Source organism: Vespa crabro, chromosome 22 (genome assembly GCF_910589235.1).
Source record: "Vespa crabro chromosome 22, iyVesCrab1.2, whole genome shotgun sequence".
In the NCBI taxonomy this organism is placed as follows: domain Eukaryota; kingdom Metazoa; phylum Arthropoda; class Insecta; order Hymenoptera; family Vespidae; genus Vespa; species Vespa crabro.
Genome location: NC_060976.1, coordinates 176,697 through 182,540, shown reverse-complemented (window position 1 = coordinate 182,540; position 5,844 = coordinate 176,697). Strand labels below are relative to the sequence as shown.

Below are 5,844 nucleotides of genomic sequence, written 5' to 3'. Positions count from 1 at the left end.
CATCTTGATTCAATGGATCAAACATTTATGATTTGTTGACATTTTTCAAAATGTTCTTGTCATAATGGAAAGGAGAAAAAAAAATAAAAAATTGAGGAAAAAAATATAAAAAGAATAAAAAAAGAACGATATGGAAATTGCTATTCGATATTATGACATTTATATATTTGATTAAATATATAAATTATAGAGAATTATGAAGAGATTATTGCTACACGTTAAACAAGATTTTGGGATGGGAGTTCTTAATAATCAATTTTTAATACCTGCCAAGTTTATTATGGTGTACGATGTTGATACGCGACAGAAGTAATTATTTATTGATAGTAACGAATATTAATATTTTTATTTTTTTATTTTCTCTTTCTCTCACTCTTTCATTGATTTTTACGTTCTTCACGCTACATTTACTACTAAGAAAAAAAATTTCATTCTTTCTCGAAACTTGAAGTAAGAAATGTTTATTATTATTCTTTTTTTTATGTGCTTGAATCTTTATTCGCGTCAATCAAAAAGAGGGATAATCCTCGAAACCATTGAATTTACCTTTGGCTTCAATTTACCTTTGAAACTCAAGGCCTATGTGAGTGTTTATGCCAAACGAGAAAAAAATTATTGACCTTCTCTTTTGAATGTCAAAATTTTTTTCTACACCTAATCTGTCCAACAATATTGTCTTGCTTTCGCCAATACTTGATAATATTTTACCATCAGTGTAACCATCTCTCTAGCCAAGTGCTCTGGCCAAATCGTTTCCGGTACTAAACGAAAGAACATCGACAGCTGGTGGCGATGGGGCACCTATCTGATCCAACGACGCAATCCAGTCGCAACAAAAAATTGTCATTAATGCAGTACTGGAATAAAGACAAACTCTGTCATATGACTGCATAGTCATATTTTTGCAGAAATAATGACTAGAGATCGTTATTTTAAATTGTTAGGGATGCTACATTTCACCCATAATATCGGACCTACTAATGATCGTTTATGCAAAGTATGGAACTTCATTGATATGCTAAGAAACACATACAGGTTTTTCGTAACATGTCGTAACGTAACGAAAAACCTGTATGTTTTTCTTAATATATCAATGACGTTCTGTGCGAAACGAAAAGTCAATCATTTCAACCTTACCAACGGCTGTGTATTGACGTTAGTTTACTATTGTATAAAAGGCGGCTGCTGTCATTAAAACAATACATTCCTTTAAAATGAAGTAGATTTGGCATGAAATTCTTTATTCTCAATGATTATCAGACAAAATTTAAACAAGTTATAATTGTTTATGCCGAAATATGTATCGTAATAGATAGCGAAAATAAGCCTATTGGAAAATTGAGAGCAATAATTCATTTATGATGTGTTATCTTGGAAAGAGCCATATCCTTTATGTAGATAACTGGTATTCGAGACCAGGTTTATTTAATCTTAAAGGTAGAAGGAATGTCAAAGATTAATGATCGATTAGAAAAGAGAGACATCTTCTCATTCATCCAATAATTTATCATTCGTAAAGTGACCTCATAAAAAAGAAATATATATGCTTTGTACTATGCATACGGCAAAATTTGCAACGGTATTTAGTCATGAAGGAAAAAAGTTATCCAAAAATCTATATGGATATTAGATAATATTAATTCAATGTGTATAATAGATAAAGCCGATATGGTTATAAGCATTGTGAATTCAATACGAAAATCATTGAAATTGTACCGCAATTTTTTTTTCATTTACTAGACAAATGCATGTGGAATGCTTATTGCCTTTACAAACATAAAATAAAAAAAAGTCAAGTTTTAGTTGCAATTAATCAGGGAAATATTGGAAAAATATCATCAAAGTACAAATTATCATCATCGAACAGGTAATAAATACCACTGCGATAAACATAAAGATATTTTCCTGTAATTTATGTATCTATAGCAAAAAGCGAAATAGAAGATGCGTTGTTTCCTATGCAATCGATATACAAATAAAAGAAGCGAATCTAGATATGAATTTAATATTGTAATGTAACTTTGTATGTCCATCCTTGTTTTAAAATTTACCACTCTCAATTAAATTACTAAGAATAATTTGATATATTAATTATCCTAAATTGTATTTTTTTTATAATAATTGCAAAATCTATAAATATGTAAATAACTGAGTATACATAGAATGTACATATTTTCATGTTTCTCATATAATATTGCGAAATAGTTGTTACATAACACTCAAATATACATACAAGAAAATGTATGTACGTTTAAGTATGTAGGTGCCGTTGAAAGATATAAATATGAACATTATAGATTATCGATGTACAATGTGCACACTTTTCGGTGCGGTATCCCTTCAGTGATATTTCTCTGGCGAAGCGAACTGCCGTAACGAAAGAGTAAATATTCGTATTCATAATGTAAATATTGGAGTAAATGTTTTTTTCGTATACTAAGAAATAAGGAGTAACATGTATGTTAGAAACATCAGTTTTTGCAACTTTCGGTACTTTTTGCTCTTTCGGTACTTTTCATTCTTAATGAGAAAAAATTTTTTTTGAGTGACTATTCTGAAATGAGACAGTCGAGAAATAGAATAAATAACTAAAATTTTATAACTCCATGTGGGAAAACGTTGATGGAGATTGATGGATGAAGTCCTTTTTATAAGACTCAAAATTTAGAAGACAAAAATGTTTTTTTAGTAGTATCTCTCTCTCTCTCTATCACTCTCTCTCTCTCTCTCTCTCTCTCTCTCTCTCTCTCTCTCTCTCTCTCTCTCACATACACACTCTTTCTCTAAAAAAAGATCATTTTTGATAAAAACGATTATCTACATTTGATGGGAGAACATTTTATATCTTTGATATTTTTATTTATTTTTGTATGTATTTTTCTTTTTTACTTTTTTTACATATCTTCGATATGTTTTTTTCTTCTTTACTATTTTAAAACGATGTAAAACGATGATTTTCATATTTTTATACGCAGTAACCGAGGGGGAAAAATGTAACTTGATACATGTCAAAAAGAAAGCAAAAGAAAATTCCGTTACTTCTTTCCTTATCCATTGTTCTATCATCTCTTTTCTTTTAACATTAGGTATATATATATGTATATATATCTGTATACATCATAATGGTCAAAAATATTACGTAAAATTTTGACTATCGTCGATCTTTATAAAGATAACGTAACAACTTTTTTCAATACAATTGATTGGTCTATATTTAATAAGCAACAACGTGATTGCCCAATATTCTTCCAGATGCCTCTCGCGTAAGTATATTGGCTGCTGGAATATCATACCATCACGAAAATTATTACTTACTTAGAATTTTGATCGTCGAGTATGGTGATCGGCGAGGTGTGGGAGATGACGTTGGAGGAACGAGAATTGATCATTCTTTTTCTATACATCATGGGCGTCGAGAACTGCTAATGTTAAATTCATTTTGCGACGAATAATTACTTATTTGGATATCTTTTGATCGTTTTAACATATATTATTACTTTTTATTTTTATCATTTCATATCGTAATAATTGCGATTGCAGATCACGTTTGCGAATGCGAGAATGTTTTTTACATCTGAAAAAAGTTTCTACTTAATTTCTATCGAAATATACTGTTCCTTCCCAAATATATATATATATATATATATATATATATATATATATATATATATGAAATGATTATAAACATGATTTTAATTGTGGACTAATACATGATTTCTAATTTTAGCCTAAGAGTCATGGAAGTAAGAAATAACATGTCTTACATGTGACTTCTATATAATCAAATAAGAGCCAGAAATTAAACAGAAGAGAAGTGTGTTTGTTTATCGAGAAGCGGTATGAAAAAAGACATCAGATAACAATCTTACAAACGGACAGTAACAATTTCTATATATGTAGGTACGAATACAAGTGGGAATGAAAAGGCTATGACGTAAGAAAAGGAAAGACCAGAGAGAACAAAGCAGTCTTGAATGGATCAATGAAAAGAAATGTCAGAGAAAAAAGTATTAAGTACGATACTGACAGAAAGTAACGATTGAGTAAAGAGTATAAAGTTGAGTTTGGAGAAGACCAGAGAAAGAGTATGATATTTAGTAGACCAGATATAGAACAAAGGATTAAGTCAAATTCATTTTTCTAAGTATATATTTTTTGTCGTCAAATTGAAATATTCTTCGTCCTTACAATTACTATTTACATTCGTGTTATCTTATTATCTTTGTGATTATTTCAAACTGCAGTTATTTTTTACTTGAATGTATGAATTTCATGTGTTCCAGTATAATTGTAACAGAGCTTGTTTATTAAGTACTTGGAAAGTAGATTTTGGAGTCTAATAAAAACTTCTGTTCTAATTAATATCTTTGCAAGATATTTCTGAAAGAAAATTATGATATACATGTATTATTATCGTTGTGGTATCTCTTTGATAAAAACCTGGCGAGATAAAGGATTTTTATTAGATATATGTGTAACGAATTTATTAATGTGGTAGCTAAAAATATTACAAGATTATTATTTTTATATTAGAAGTGTGATAATACGCTAGGTAATCAATGATAGTAAATCTTACTTGATCTATGATATATATATATATATATATATATATATATATATATATATATATATCACAAGTCAAAGAACCTTACTCTGCCCTTGAGTAGATTACTTAACACTTAACATCTAATCGACTATGACGTTTCTAAGTAGTATAGACAAGAAGCTCTGTTAAATCATCTGCAAAGTCGACTCTGTCAAGATCGACTCATGAGAGAATTTTAGAAGAAACTTAAAACATGGAAGTTTATTTTTAAAATCGTTTTACTTATAAATCGATCCAATCCAAATTCAATATAGATGAGTATAATTTTTATTTGTTACTAGATTCCAGAAATGCATCTCAAGGTAATTGAAGCCACGGAATTGGTATTCAAAGGTACTAATGGAGAGAGTAATACGTTTTGTGTTTTTATCGCGAATCAGCTCCTATTAGGAAATAAAACACAGCTGTACAAAATCCATGGGAAAAAAATTTTCAGTTATGAGTTGCTTCTTCGATGATTTATAATTACTTCTCTTTATGCGATTATTGTGTCTGGATGTGTGTAATACTCCATACTCTAAGATTATATACTACTATATCAACAACTTTGAGCACATAGCAAGTAATACTAAATCGGACGAAGATGCAATCAGATATCAAATTAAGGTAATTCAGTTAATTGGAGCAGATTTACGAAAATCTATAGATTGTTACAACAAGGTGTTCATGAAGAAAGTTATATAAAAACTATATTATTATTATCGGAATTTATTTTATATTCGTTTATGTAAAAATATCATTTCTCGGAAAAGTAATTTCCCGTAGACAAGAACGTTGTACATTATGTATGAAAAAAAGCAAAAAATAATTTACATGTGCATGTATGCTGTGAAAGATGTGTTTACTGAGGTTGAAACGCATAGAAGTCGATAGTAATAATGATTCTGAGTTGACGCTTGTTCAAATTCCATCTCACATTTCAACGATATGCTATGAAGACATAAAGTCAGTGAATTATTTTAATGATTATTTAACGTATCTATATTAAAATAATTTATTGTTTTATAGACTGGGCCAAATTGTTTGTGCCGAAGGACAATTGGAATTTGAAAAAATACGAAATTATAACGACTGGTAGTTTAGAGCTGGTGTAGCACACTTTGAATGGATATTGCAGTATACAAGGCTTTAAAGAACTTTTTCAGTTAGTTCATAGTAGTGTAGAAGTAAGAAATATATATTTTAAAAGTTCACTTATTCAAATATATGTTTACATATTTTAACTATTATTTCAAAAA

At 29.0% G+C, this 5,844-nt stretch overlaps 1 long non-coding RNA gene across 3 annotated transcripts; it reads left to right on the top strand.

The window, feature by feature from the left end:
* Positions 1-3,355: 3,355 nt before the first annotated feature.
* On the top strand, positions 3,356-5,534 carry LOC124431690. 3 transcript variants are annotated; one of them, XR_006944074.1, is made up of 4 exons: positions 3,356-3,427; positions 3,728-3,837; positions 3,901-4,144; positions 4,888-5,534. It is a non-coding gene; the product is annotated as an uncharacterized LOC124431690 (long non-coding RNA). The 3 variants fall into 3 exon arrangements; XR_006944073.1 differs by lacking the exon at positions 3,356-3,427 and having other exon boundaries at positions 3,692-3,837; positions 4,888-5,212; positions 5,372-5,534; XR_006944072.1 differs by lacking the exon at positions 3,356-3,427 and having other exon boundaries at positions 3,692-3,837.
* The last annotated feature ends 310 nt before the right edge of the window (positions 5,535-5,844 follow it).